Source organism: Alligator sinensis, unplaced genomic scaffold (assembly GCF_000455745.1).
Source record: "Alligator sinensis unplaced genomic scaffold, ASM45574v1 scaffold1201_1, whole genome shotgun sequence".
In the NCBI taxonomy this organism is placed as follows: domain Eukaryota; kingdom Metazoa; phylum Chordata; order Crocodylia; family Alligatoridae; genus Alligator; species Alligator sinensis.
Window position 1 is genome coordinate 733,494 of NW_005842690.1, and position 14,617 is coordinate 748,110.

The 14,617-nt window shown below is 47.2% G+C and overlaps 1 long non-coding RNA gene across 1 annotated transcript in view; it reads right to left on the minus strand.

The window, feature by feature from the left end:
- Positions 1 to 12,890: 12,890 nt before the first annotated feature.
- The window catches only part of LOC102367900, a 93,095-nt gene continuing 91,368 nt past the window's right edge, over positions 12,891 to 14,617 (minus strand). The window contains exon 3 of the long non-coding RNA XR_003096324.1: positions 12,891 to 13,181. This is a non-coding gene — a long non-coding RNA (uncharacterized LOC102367900). The remainder of the gene's footprint in view (positions 13,182 to 14,617) is intronic.

A 14,617-nucleotide genomic window follows, 5' to 3' on the forward strand; every position in this document is an offset into this window, starting at 1 on the left:
CAGCGTCGCTCCTCCTGCAGGTAAATAAAAGTTCTGTTTTTCCCTCTCCATTTTGGGTTTTTTTCCTGTGCTAATCCCCGTGGGTGGGGGTTCCTGGTCCCGCTTCTTGTTCTCCCTGGGACACCATTCCTTACAGCTCCAGATGCCTATGGGTGAAACCCCATGAGAGGAATCTGCAGCAAAGGAGTGGAAGACTGTCACCTCCAGACCCAGGCAGCAGGAGCTGGCATCTGGTTCCCCATTGCATCTGGGAAACAGGTATGGGGCCCTGGCAGCCTTGGTGGAGGAGGCAGCAAAGGAGGATGCAGAGGAGGTGGTCCCTGTGACCCACGCTGGGCAGGCTGTGGGACCATTGCCCAGTCAGAAGAAAAAGCGCCAGGTTATTGTGGTAGGCGACTCACTCCTGAGAGGCATGGAGGGGCCAATCTGCCGACCAGATCCTATGGCAAGGGAGGTCTCCTGCATGCCTGGAGCTAAGATCAGCGATATCACCAAAAAGATTCCTCATCTCATCAAGCCCTCCGACTACTACCCCATGGTCCTTGTCCATGTGGGCACAAATGATGTGGCTGGGAGTAGTCCAGACTGCATCATGAAAGACTTCCATTAGCTGGAGGTCGGGCTCAGAAAGTCGAGGGCACAGGTGGTATTCTCCTCCATCCTTCCAGCTGGCAGCAGCCGGAGGCACAAGGATACCTGTATCAGAGTAGTCAACTGTCGGCTCCAGAGATGGTGTCTTCAGGAGGGCTTTGGATTCTACAACCACAATCAGCACTTCCAGGGAGGAGGCTTCCTGGAATGAGACAATCTTTATCTCTCTCTTGTTCTCCTGCAGGTTGGCTGATATCCTCTGAAGAGCTTTAAACTAAGTTCAATGGGGGACAGGGAACCAGTGGTCAAAGAGAACCCAGGGTTGGTGAGCCATAAACAAGGCACTGGACCAAACCAGGTAAGCACTAAGGGGCACACTAACCATCAAGGCTAAGGGGAACCAAGAGCACCCATCAGGGGGCTAAAGTGTCTTTACACAAATGCCAAGAGTATGGGGAATAAGAAGGAGGAGCTCACACTCTTACTTGCTAGCACACAGTATGACCTAGTCGACTTAACTGAAACATGGTGGGATTCTGCACGTGACTGGGCAGTGAGCATTGAGGAGTACAGGTTATATAGGCGAGACAGAGTGGAGAAAAAAGGCAGGGGTGTAGCTCTCTATGTTAGGGAGCAGTACACATCTTTCATCATCAAGGTGGGGGTAGAGGAGGGAAATACCAAGGCATCGTGGGTCAGGATCCAGGGGGGCCAGGGGAAAAGGACTTGGTAGTGGAGATCTACTACAGACCTCCTCATTAGGATGATGAGCTAGATGAGGTATTCTCCAGGCAGCTGTCAAAGGCCATTCAGGCGAGGGAAGTGGTGGTCATGGGGAATCTAAATTACCCAGACATCTGCTGGGAGGAGCAGACAGCCAAAACAAACCACTCATGTAGGTTCTTATATTGCGTGCAGGACCTCCACCTATCCCAGGTGATGTCCAGTCCCACCACGGGTAACACCTTGCTAGAAGTGACCTTAGCAACAGGGGATGATCTTGTGGGGAACCTGAGAGTACACAGTAACTTGGAAGATTGTACCATCACTTGGTAGATTTCACTATAAAAAAAAAAATGATCTCACTATCTAGCAAAGGGTGGGAAAAATATCCAGTGAGGCTAAAGTGTTAGACTTCAGAAAGGCCAACTTTAGTAAGTTTAGAAGGCTAGTCAGTGAGGTGGTGGAACTCCAGAGCATCGAGCAAATGGGGGTCCAGGAGGGTTGGTGGTTTCTCAAGGGAGTGATCCTTGTGGCACAAAAGGAGTCTATCCCCTTATGCAGGAAAGGGAATAAGGGGACAGAAAGGCCCCCTGGCTGAACAGGGAACTCCAGAAAAGACTGGGGGCAAAGAAAGAGATTTATAGGCAGTGGAAGCAGGGAGCAGCCACCAAGGAGCAATACACCTCCCTGGTGCGCTATTGCAGGGAATCAGTTAGGCAAGTCAAGGCAGGACTGGAGCTTAGGCTGGCTACAACAATCAAGGACAATAAAAAGTCCTTCTACAGATACATAGCGAGCAAAAGGAAGGCACAGAGTAACACAGGGCCCCTGCTGGACAAATCAGGACAGTTGGTGGTTGATGCAAGGAAAAAGGTGGAGCTCTTCAGTGAGTTCTTTGCTTCAGTATTTCTAAGTACTGACAAGACAATTCCCCCACCTTGAACATAGATAGATGTCCAAAAGGCACCAGACCACCAAAGGTTAGTGCTGACTTAGTTAAGGAGCGCTTGGAGGGGCTGGATGGGTACAAGTCAGCTGGCCTGGATGACCTTCATCCACAGGTGCTGAAAGAATTGGCCAGTGTCATAGCTGAGCTGCTGGTACAGCTGTTTGAGCACTCATGGTGCTCTGGCCAGGTCCCTGAGGACTAGAAAAGGACCAATGTGGTGCCCATTTTTAAGAAGGGGAGAAGGGATGAGCCAGGTAACTTTAAGCCAAATACTTGACCAATCTCATTTCCTTCTACGACCAGGTGACCTATCACCTAGACAAGGGAGAAGAGATTGATGTCCCAGGACAGTGGGACAGTATGGGTCCAAGGCTCTGTCCTTGGACCCCTACTGTTCAACATCTTCATTAATGATGTGGACACTGGAGTCAGAAGTGGACTGGCCAAGTTCGCTGATGACACCAAACTTTGGGGAAAAGCATCCACACCAGAAGACAGGCGGGGGATCCCGGCTGACCTGGACAGGCTCAGCAAGTGGGCGGACGAGAATCTGATGGTGGTCAACGCCGATAAATGCAAGGTTCTCCACCTTGGGAAGAAAAACCCACAGCATCCTTATAGACTCGGCAGTGCTATGTTGGCTAGCACTATGCAAGAAAGAGACTTGGGGGTCATCATTGACCACAAGATGAACATGAGCCTGCAATGCGATGCTGCGGTTAGTAAAGCGACCAAAACGCTGGCTTGCATCCATAGATGCTTCTCAAGCAAATTCCGGGACGTCATTCTCCCCTTGTACTCGGCCTTAGTGAGGCTGCAGCTGGAGTACTGTGTCCAGTTTTGGGCTCCACAATTCAAAAAGGATGTGGAGAAACTTGAGAGAGTCCAGAGAAGAGCCATGCGCATGATCAGAGGTCAGGGAAGCAGACCCTACGATGACAGGCTGAGAGCCCTGGGGCTCTTTAGCCTGGAAAAGAGCAGGCTCAGGGGTGAGCTGATGGCCACCTATAAGTTTATCAGGGGTGACCACCAGTATCTGGGGGAACGTTTGTTCACCAGAGCGCCCCAAGTGATGATGACTAGGTCGAATGGTCACAAACTACTACAAGACTGTTTCAGGCTGGACATAAGGAAGAATTTCTTTACTGTCCGAGCCCCCAAGGTCTGGAACAGCCTGCCACCGGAGGTGGTTCAAGCGCCTACATTGAACACCTTCAAGAGCAAACTGGATGCTCATCTTGCTGGGATCCTATGACCCCAGCTGACTTCCTGCCCTTGGGGCAGGGGGCTGGACTCGATGATCTTCCGAGGTCCCTTCCAGCCCTAATGTCTATGAAATCTATGAAGCCAGTCAGTCTTACCTCTATGCTTGGGAATATACTGGAAAAAATCATCAAAGAGCACATTTGTGAAGGCCCAGCAGGGGAAGTGATGCTGAAAGGAAACCAGCATGGATTCATCACAGGTAGATCCTGCCTGACAAACCTTATAGCCTTTTATGACCAGGTCACACACTGCCTTGACACAGGAGCTGAAGCTGATGTCATCTACCTGGATTTTAAGAAGGCCTTCAACACAGTTTCACATCCTAGTCTCATAGGGAAGCTAGCAGGCTGTGGAGTGGACGCTTACACAGTCAGGTGGATGGCCAACTGCCTTAGGGACCACACCCAGAGAGTGGTGGTGGATGGGTCATTCTCGACCTGGGGGGAGGTGGGCAGTGGGGTCCCGCAGGATTTGGTCCTTGGACCGGTGTTATTTAATATCTTCATCAGCGATTTGGACGAGGGTGCGGAGAGCACCCTCTCCAAGTTTGCAGATGATACCAAGTTATGGGGCAAAGTTAACACACTGGAGGGCAGGGAGGAGATACAGGCCGATCTGGACAGGTTGGATCAATGGGCAGAACGAAATAGGATGTAATTCATCATATATAAATGCAAGGTACTCCACCTAGGCAGTAGGAATCCCCAGCACCCCTATAGGTTGAGGGATGACCTCCTCAGCAGCTCAGCTGCTGAGAGGGATCTTGGAGTCATAGTTGACTCCAAGATGAACATGAGCCAGCAGTGTAACGAAGCCGTTAACAAGGACAATCGCACCTTGTCGTGTATTAGCAGATGCATGACCAACAGATCAAGGTAGGTGATGCTCCCCCTCTATGCGGCATTGGTCAGGCCACAGTTGGAGTACTGTGTCCAGTTTTGGGCGCCGCACTTCAAGAGGGACACGGAGAATCTGGAGAGGGTTCAGAGGAGGGCCATTCACATTATTAGCGGCCTCTGTGAAATACCGTACAAGGGGAGGTTGAGGGATCTGGATCTCTTCAGCCTTCACACGAGACATCTGAGGAGAGACCATGTAGCCACCTATAAGTTTATCAAGGGAGGACAACAGGGAATTGGAGATGTGCTATTTACCAGAGTGCCCCTAGGAGTAATGAGGATTAATGGGTGCAAACTAGTGGAGAGTAGATTCAGATTGGACATTAGGAAGAAATTTTTTACAGTAAGGGTGGCCAGATTTTTGGAATGGACTTCCAAGAGAGGTGGTACTATCAGCTAACTTGGAGGTCTTCAAGAGGAGGCTTGATAGACACCTGGCTGGGGTCGTCTGACCTCGGTCCTCTTTCCTGCCAGGGGCAGGGGGTCGGACATGATGATCCTTTGTGGTCCCTTCCAACTTTACAATCTATGAATCTATGACTTAATGGTTATTGTTCTTCACTGCAGAGATGTTGACAAACATCTCTTCTTTTTAATGGCCTTGTTGTTCAACTAATAAAGCTAACATTTCTTAGAGAAATTTATCTGCCTGTTAGCTGCACCTGGTCTCTCCCTTCATATTTCACAGCCTTTAATGCTTTACAGCAGTTTATTTAACTTTTCAAAATCATAGATCCACCCATGAAGACTCGTCTTCAACAACAACTAGGGTTTCAGATCTAGTTAAACAGAAAAGGGAGGGTGAGCCCACTGAAGATTTAAGCTCTGTCCCTTTTCTGTTCATCCACAGCTCTTTAAAAATCTTTTTTTTTTAATTCTGCTTTTCAAAAATAAGTTGCATATTATATTCAAGGGGGCATTTTATGTGAGACTATATGGTATAGTCTGGTAAGAAGACTAATTTGTTAAATGAAATTTGGTGCCTGCCTGAGATGTTCTTGGTGGATAAAATTTTCAAAAGCAACTAAGCCACATTTTCAAGTGTGGCCAAGGGCACCACATTAACAGTTACTACACATGTGAAGGGTGGAAATTTACTTTTGGTCATACCTGTGTGCACATTCTTATTCCATGGTAAGTTAAAGTTAACCAACAGTAACTTAGCTCTTTCACTGTGGGGTAAGCTGCAGTGGGTTAGCTTTCAAGCTCTGTGGGGTTAAATTATGCACGTAGACAGTTGATGCATGGTAAAGAAGGAATTTACCTCACAAGTAACTTGATCAAGTGTCTGGGCCTTCAGACATTTAGGGGCCTATCTCATTTAAATTTGGAGGGACCAAGGCTTGTAAATGAATTAAGCAGCTTTGACATTTTTAACTTGAAACTTTATTATTCATGTTGTCATAGTAGTCTAAATTAACTAATTATTTCTCATTTACTTATTTATCAACCAGGGGACATGAGCCATGTTTGATGACCTGTGCATTTATAAACTGACTTGAAATTGAAAAATAGACTGTGTGTAAGTTCTTTGGCAGAGATGTCTACCGACATGATAGACATTCAGACTGAACAGTAGCCAAAAATCTACAGCAAAGAAGAAATTGGCAAAGACAGCCACAGAGGAAGTGCAAAGAATAACAGTTGACCCAGCTGTTGCAATGCATCACAGAACTAATTAATAAACTTGGGACTATGAAGGCTATCAAATGCCTGGCTTCGGCAAGGTAGGGGCACAGGAAAGGTGATCAGTATGCAAGGAGCAAAACAAAACACAGCCTGTTCTTTCTGCACTTGAAAGCAGGACTGGGGATTCTGCTGACCACCGAAGTGAAACATAGAAAGTAGTTGACCCTGCTGGGGAAAATCCCTTGGGCTTTGATTCTGCAAACTACTTTGCAAGTTACCAGTCAGAGCAACAGGAGAATGGTAATTTTGTTTTCCTTTCAGTCTTGTTTTACATGTAGCTGTAGGTCTGTACTGAATGTGAAGAGGAGGAGCACGTGGCCTTGGCTGTCTTTGTAAAAGGTATAGGCAGATTAAAGTATAAGTCATGTTCAAGCTTGCTATGCTACAGCAGTCACTGCATGGTTGTTCCAGGTAGCATACTGGAATGGTCTGGCAAAACTCATACTGAAGCCCTGTGCCAGGCAACCCTGTGGTGTTCCATTTAGTCTGCCTCCGATACTGGAAGCAACACAGCTTTGCGCTTGTACAGTGCCATAGGTAGCATAGCAACCGTAGTTGGTTAATCAGCACTGTCACAAAGCAGTGCTGATTAACTCCCTGGAGGTGCCACATGTGCGCGCACACGCACGTGGCAGCCAGGCAGCATAAGAGCAGCTCCCACAGCTCCCTGCAGGCAAGTCTTGGGGAGGGGCGGATTGAGGCTCCCATAGTGAGGGAGGGAGGGAGGGACGGACTTGCGCCAGGCTGAGGTTGCTGCCCAGCTAAGATGGTTTATGGGGTTTGGGACCTGGGGCCAGAATGCGCAGCTGCAGGGCCTGGACAGGGAGTGGGACAGAGCCATGGGCAGCTTGTCCAACGGGTTGGGGTGAGGGACAGCTCCCTGCTGCTGCACGCACTCCTGGGGGGGCATGGGTGGCATGTTCCCACCCGATTTGTGCATGGGGTGGGGATAGATGTGGGCTGCCCACTGCAGGCTTGGGGCTCCCCACCCTGTTGCCCTCCCTCCCTGCTCCCCCCAGCCCCTTACAAGCTGGAACTATGCCTTCCGTGCCTCAGCGGGTGGAACCTGGCATAGCAAGGCAGAGTGGGGCATGGTGGGGAGGCTCGGTCTCACTGCTGGGAGTCTCATGCCACCATGGTAAGGTGCCCCATACCCTCCTGGCAGCAGTGGGGGTGGTAGCATGGAGTTGTGCCCCCCACTGCTGCTGGGTGGGCAGGAGGTGCCTCACCATGGCAGCACAGGGCTCCTGGCGGTGGCACCAAGCCTCCCCACCTCGCTTTGCCCTCCTGTGCTGGGTCTCATGTACTGGGCCATGGAAGCCCTGGGGAGAGGGCAGCAGGGCGGGGAGCCTGAGCCTGCAGTGGGCAACCCACATCCAGCCCCCTGACCATGGGCTGTGCTCCGTCAATGTTGCCCATGGAGGAGGGGGAGCCCAATTCCACGCTCCACTCCCTGCTCAGGCCACAACAGCCTTTGCCTCCCATAGGTGGCAACCAAGGCTCAGATGCTGCTGGTGGAGGGGCACGGGGCTATGGACCTAGGTCCCTGGTTCCATAGCTCTGGCAGCTGAGGGGCCCTCCAGCAGGGCTGGGGAGGGCGGGGGGCTGTGGGTGGGGAGTGAGGGGCAACAGCAGGGCCAGGGCCCTCCCTCACATACTCTCCTATGAAATATGAACTTTTATTTCTACCTAGAAGAACTTGTACAATCTTTTCTCCTATGCCTTAAGAAGGGTGCTTGTGCCTGAAAGCTTGCAAATAAAGAATTTTTTTTGCAAAAATCTAGTTGGTCTAATAAAATATATCGCCTCTACCACAGGTTTTGATTCCTTCTATATTCTATTGCATTTATCTATAATTAAACTACAATGCACCACAGGGTAGTGACTGCCTTTTATTTTGTACTTATATAACACTAAGCACAATGAATACCCGGAGAGGAGATGGCTGCCACCAGGTCACTTTGCCTGGAGAATCACCAATGATACACAGCATCTAAGGTGCTCCAATGGTCACAGTGGCCTCAGGACTGGCTTGACTTGACTTGAAGCACAATGAAACTTCATTAAGGACTGAGATGCATAATGTTACTCCTAGTCATTACTTTGATTCTAAATTGATCGTGTTTTGGTTTTGAGAATAATGCCAGTAACAGCCCAAGTGCTCATATGATGCCCTTAGATTGACCTTAATTTGACTGTTAGAAGCCTGTACTTAAGAACAAATTACCAGTTGGATCTGTTCTCTGATGTATTTAAGCATCTGCATGGTCTGATAGGTGCCACATAAAGTATACATTTCTATCTCCTTTATGCCAGGAGCTGATATATATTTTTTACTTATTAGTGACAAAAGTGCTGGCACAACTAGGCAGCAGGATCAAAATTTACTTTGTGTTAGAGTGAAATTTCAATGTGAGAGTCTGTGTGAGAGTAGGAATAAGTAATCAAATTGTCTAAATAAGAGGTTGGCAACATTTTTGGGCAGAGTGCCAAAAACACTCACAACCTCAACTTGTAAGACGTTGGTGTGCCAAGGTGGACAACAGGGGAGCCACAAGGGGCCCGATACTTGTTGTGGCAGTGCAGCCTTGGCTCCTTCCACACTGTCTGCTTCAAGATGTGCATGCACCCGCTGCCAGAAATGAACCAGGCCAGGGCTCTGCAGCCCCTGGTGCAGCCACTTGCAGCCTCCCAGCTTCCTGCCACAGCTGGTCTGGGCTCTGGGCAGGGCTGCTCACAGCAGGCAGTGGGGATGCTGCAAGCAGCTACACCAGAGTCCATAGAGCCGTGGCTCAGCTCAAGGTGGATGGTGGGGAAGGGGCCAGGGTTGCACTGCCACAACAAAGATAAGGCCCCTGGTGACTCCTCCACTGCCCACCCTGAGACATGCTTGCCAAGCAAAATGCCTTCACGTGCTGCAGTCTGGCATATGTACTGGGGGTTGCCTACCCCTGGTCTAGATCTACTCTAGAACTCTGGTACAAAGAGGGCGGATCTATACAAGATGCTATGTCACTGTAGTGACAAGATACTGCAATGTAACTCATTGCTATGGCGATTTAGTGTCAGTGGGCACTAATTGTGATGCCACAGCTACTGCACAGTAGCAACCAGCTACTGTGCAGTAGGGTTGGAGACAACCCAAGCACCGCCAGGACTGCAAAGTACCAACTCTGTAGACGTGCCCAGAAGCAAATTGTGGAGGCATTCCTCAGGTAGGTCAGGGGTTGCTTAAACATATAGTGTCTCTCACAGATGGGACAGGAGTCCACAATCTAACAAAAGGTGTAGAAAATGGTAGAGATTAAATGTTCCTAATGGGGTAGATTGTGGATACCTTCTTCACAATGCTGAGTGATCAGTCATGTGATTAGTTCAGTTGCAATCAGTAAATAAGGAGTTCACATTCTGGCCCACTAGATTCAAAAGATTTCATAGACATTAGGGCTGGAAGGGACCTTGGAAGATCATCGAGTCCAGCCCCCTGCCCGAGGGGCAGGAAGTCAGCTGGGGTCATAGGATCCCAGCAAGATAAGCATCCAAATTTCTCTTAAAGGCGTTCAATGTAGGTGCTTGAACCACCTCTGGTGGCAGGCTATTCCAGACCTTGGGGGCTTGGACAGTGAAGAAATTTTTCCTTATATCCAGCCTGAAACAGTCTTGTTGGAGTTTATAACCGTTCAACCTTGCCATCCCTTGGGGTGCTCTGGTGAACAATCATTCCCCCAGATCCTGGTGAACACCCCTGAAAAACTTATAGGTGGCCATCAGATCACCCTGGAGCCTGCGCTTTTCCAGGCTAGAGTGTCCCATAGCTCTCAGCCTGCCAAACCTATAAGGATGCTGCAGGTTTTTCCTCCCAAGGTGGAGAACCTTTTATTTTTTGGTGTTAAACACCATCAGGTTCTCATCTGCCCATTTCTTGAGCCTGTCAAGGTCAGCCTGGATTGCCCTCCTGTCCTCAGGTGTGGATGCTTTACCCCAGAGTTTGGTATCATCGGCAAACTTGGCCAGTCCGCTTCTGACTTCTTCATTAATGATGTGGACATGGATGTTGAACAATATAGGTCCAAGGACAGAGCCTTGGGGACCCCACTGGTCACAGCGCACCATGACGATTGACTTTTGTCAACCACCACCCTCTGGGTCCAACCATGGAGCCAATTCCCCAGCCAGCAGATCGTGATGGACCCGAGGCCACAGTTGACCAGTTTTGCAATGTAAGATAGCAAAATAGTTTGGGCTTCTGATGAGATAATCTCCTCCCATGTTCTTTTGTTAAAAAATATATATATATGGTAATATCGTAATGTGAAAAAATGTGCCAAGCTTTGTAATTTTAATTCCTCCCATTTTTTAAACAAGAATTCATAGTGCCAACCACTGTAATAAAAATCATACATCTCATTTTTAGCTTTAGTTAGTTCTGTAACATGAGGGCTTTGGGAATTCCTTCATATTTTTGGAAGAAAGCCACAGCATGCAAACCTACAAACTCATGCTGTATTAAAGATTTTGGAATGCAGTGAGTCAATCTGCTGTTTATATTGTATTCTGCCAGTTCAGATTGTTTGCTAAGAACCAACGCTTCTTTTGTCTGGCATCAAACTGTTCTGTATTGTTTCAGTTTTTATGTAGTCATTTGAGGCCAGATTCTGATACATGCATTCACATTGAACATTGTCTTAGGCCAAAATTTTCAGGGGTAATAACTGGTAGTTACCTAATTCCCACTGATTTAATCTTTTACCTGTAAAAAAATCTGGCTGTTACCCACAGGCAGGAATAGGATTATTTATGGAGTAATCTATTAGTAATAAATGAGTATAAGTAATAAAGGTTAAGACTTCTGTTAGGGGTTGGAGAACTATTTTTCCTTATATTAGAAAAAAATAGCTGATTCCACTTAGGAGAGAGAAGGGTGAGTAAGTGATCTGTTCCATGTGAATGAAAGTAGTTTAAATCTTATGTGTATTTATCAGCTGTGGATGACAAAAGTTTATGATAGCAGATGATTACAAAGCTGAGCTATTGTAACAGTACAGAGTTAGGCACGTTTCACAGTTGCATGCTCTGACAGGAATGAATGGTGGTAGAGTTAGCTGAGCCAAAGGTGTTTGAGCCAAAGTCAACAGATTTCTTGAGGCCATGGGATTATTTGATTTAAAGCAATTTTTTTACTTGCTTCTATACAAAGGTAATAACATGTTAAGCTGTTTAGGAATACTGATCTTGAAGGGGCCCCTGGATTTTTTTATTTTTTAACAGAACAGTACTCAGAGTATTGACTTCTCAAAGCATTCTTCCTCCATACTGTGCTTTTAATATGTTTGGTGGGCAAAGGCTGTGGGTGTCAGAGAGGAATGATGGAATTTCCCAATTCAAACGTAAGGGGCAGGTCATTTCTCTTTTCTTTCCTTGATTAAGGACATTGGATAGTGTGTGCATTTCCTTCATCCTGAGGTAGGAAAAACATCAAAAGAGATACTGGACTGAACTCTGTTTTCTAGTGTAGATATAGAGTAATTCTACTGATTTCACTGGACCTACTCCAGATTTTAACTGAGAGCAGAATTTGACTTACTCTCTCTTCAGCATTCTAATGTTATAAAATTCTAAGTCTGTCTGTCTGTCTGTAACACTTTATTCGCACTCTGATTGGCTGACAGAAACAGCCAGTCAGAGTGCTCCAAGCGTGGGGAAGAGCCGCCAGCATTCCGAAGTTAGGACCGGACAGAGGGTGGGGGAACCAAGGCCAGCAGTGCGGCTGGCCTCGGCTCTCCCACCCCGCTTCCTGCAAGAGGCAGAACAGCTGCAGCATGGGGTGTTAGGTGGTGGCACTACATCCCAGCCCCCTCCCTCCCTGCCCCCTGTCATTCTTGACGGGCAATTGGCTAGTTTTAATATAATTCCTTCTAAGCCACTATTCTTTCTCTAGTGTTGGTACGATCAACCTTTACCTCTACCTCTGGCCCACAAGTCAAAAGCAGCCTACGAAGCCATCACATTTGGCCTGTAGGGCTCCCCACAGGTCAGGAAATTTGGCAGCAGGGGATCAGTGGCCATTAATAAGGCCACTTCCCCCCCCCCATTTCCAAACCCAAACCCTGTATGTGGGTTGGAGCCCAACCATGCCCCCTTCCCACCCCCTCACAGCTGGATTGGAGTCAGGCCACACCCCCTCCTCTCCTCCCTGCACCTGGATCAGGGCCAGGCCATGCCCCCTCCTCCTCATGGCTGGATCAGGGTTGGGCCACACCACCTCCCCCCATCAAAGTGCCAGGTCAAGCTCCCTTCCCCTGTGGACCATTTTGGGCTGGTCTTCTAGCTCTGCTCCCCTCTGCACAGCTGGATGGGGCCTGCCCATCTGCCCCAGGCTGTGGATCAGACCACTGGCTGGATCTGGCCCGCAGACCTACTGGGCACCACCCATCTGGCGTGTTTAACCATAACAAACCTAAAAACCAAAAGAAATGTCAAGTGCGAGTGCATCTTACACCAAGTGTTATTGCATCTCATGGCATCAATGAGGAGGCTGTTCTTAACTAGCTTGCTGCAAAATGTATACCTTTCACCTGCTTATAAGCTTCTGGCTTCATTTAGGCAATACGGATGGAAGACTGAAGAACTGCAGTTTTGTCTGCCTGATAAGCTGGTTTGTGCTACAGACAGGGTGGCCCATTAAAAAGTTACTTTTCCTAATCAAGTAGAAACTCTTTTAAGATCCCAGCAAGTCTATGCTTTTAATTCCTGGGATGGTTGTGTGAGTTTTGTATTGATTGTTTTTTTTATTGATGTCTTAAGTGAGCTTTACAGTTACATCATCTGCATGTTGCAAGACTTTTAAATACTATGGGCCATTGAACAAAACATGGTTTTGGCAACTGTGGGTCTGGTGACAGCAGGAGAGTGGGCATGAGGAGGCGGTGTGTGTGAAGGATTAGACATTTGCTTTCCAGAAATCCAGGTTCTGATCCATCTCTCTGTTCTTGAATCCAGGGACAGGGACTGTGGTGAACCCCAAGTGAGTGTCTAGCATCTGCTCCTTCCAGCACCCCTGCAAACTGAAAGAGAGCACAGGAGAAAGAGGAGTGAAGCTGGGATTAGAATTTGGCTCTTGCACTGCTTTATTAAATTGTGGGAAAAGGATAGAATTCCCAGCCAACTAGAAGAGAAAGTACTGAAAGGTCAAACAGTAAACACCTAGTCCGCTTCAAAGCATAGAAAGCATTCGTGTCAGGGAAACCCTGTTCTCCTAAAAAACACGGGTAATGACAGACGCCTCTACCTCTTGGTCCTCTTCCGGTGCCTATGCATGATTCATCTGGCAAAGTTTCCCATATACCTCTGAATAACTATCTGTAACATTATTTTCATTAGTTCATATAGTTACAACATATTCCAGTTCAAGGTTGACCCCAGTATTTCCGTGATTCTGGCTTTTCCATCTGATGTGGTTTTAGAGAATACTAGTAAATCCTTGAAGAAATCTTCTCTTTCTAACCATTGCTCATGGATATTTTCCAGGCAGAATGGCAAAATGTGCTCTAAATTTCCTCTTCCTGCTTTGCATTAAGGATTTATTGATTGATCCTTCTAGGTTTACCTTTCATTTGAAGTATAGTATTAGGGCAAGTCCAGACTACAGATGATCAAGATTTCTCTCTGAATTATCCTCTAATATTCCTGTCTATATTAATAATGACCAGTTCAGCACCACTCATTTGCGGTAGTTGTGGGTAGCTAAGAAGATGTTAAACATCTCATGCAGAGAGAATGGCTGGAACTTTATTTCAGCCTCATTAGGTTGGTTATACATGTACTTTCCCATTCTGATTTTGTCCATTTAAGTTCCACTGAAAAGGGAGTATCAGCTTTCCAGAAGAGAAGGAACATTGGCTACACTCTGAGCAACAGCTGAAAGCTATCATTTTTAGTCTCAAAATTTTTCTGACATTGGACACTTTCCCTGGAAGACAAATTTTCACTATGAAATAGTTCCATGCTGCTTCATACAGAAAATGAAATGATTAAAGCAGGAGTTATTCCCAGTTTACAATCACTTCCTAAAAACGGTAATAATAATTGACCTCATTTTAGTCTCTCTATAAATTGTATTTGAAATATTATATGTTTAATCCAAGCATGAGTTTTACTAAACCCAGCACATATTCTCCAGGAGAGAAAGTCTCAACAGTTTTAGTAAACCTGAAGTGTGACTAGGTCATGAGTGTTAGCACATTTGAATAAAATAAAGCAATAGTAAGAAGCACCATGTTTTTCTACTTGTTATTAATATGAAAACATTGTTTTAATGTAAAAATATTGCTACTTTGCTATTTGCCCTTTGCAGTCTGCTCTTTGGTGAGAGAAGCAGCAAGGTGCTGGGAAGGGATGGCCTCCACCTCTCTCTGCTGTGGAGGAGGCTCTTCTCAGCCAGACTGACTGACCTGCTCCACCAGGGTTTAAGCTAAGCCCACCGGGAGACGGGGGGACTACC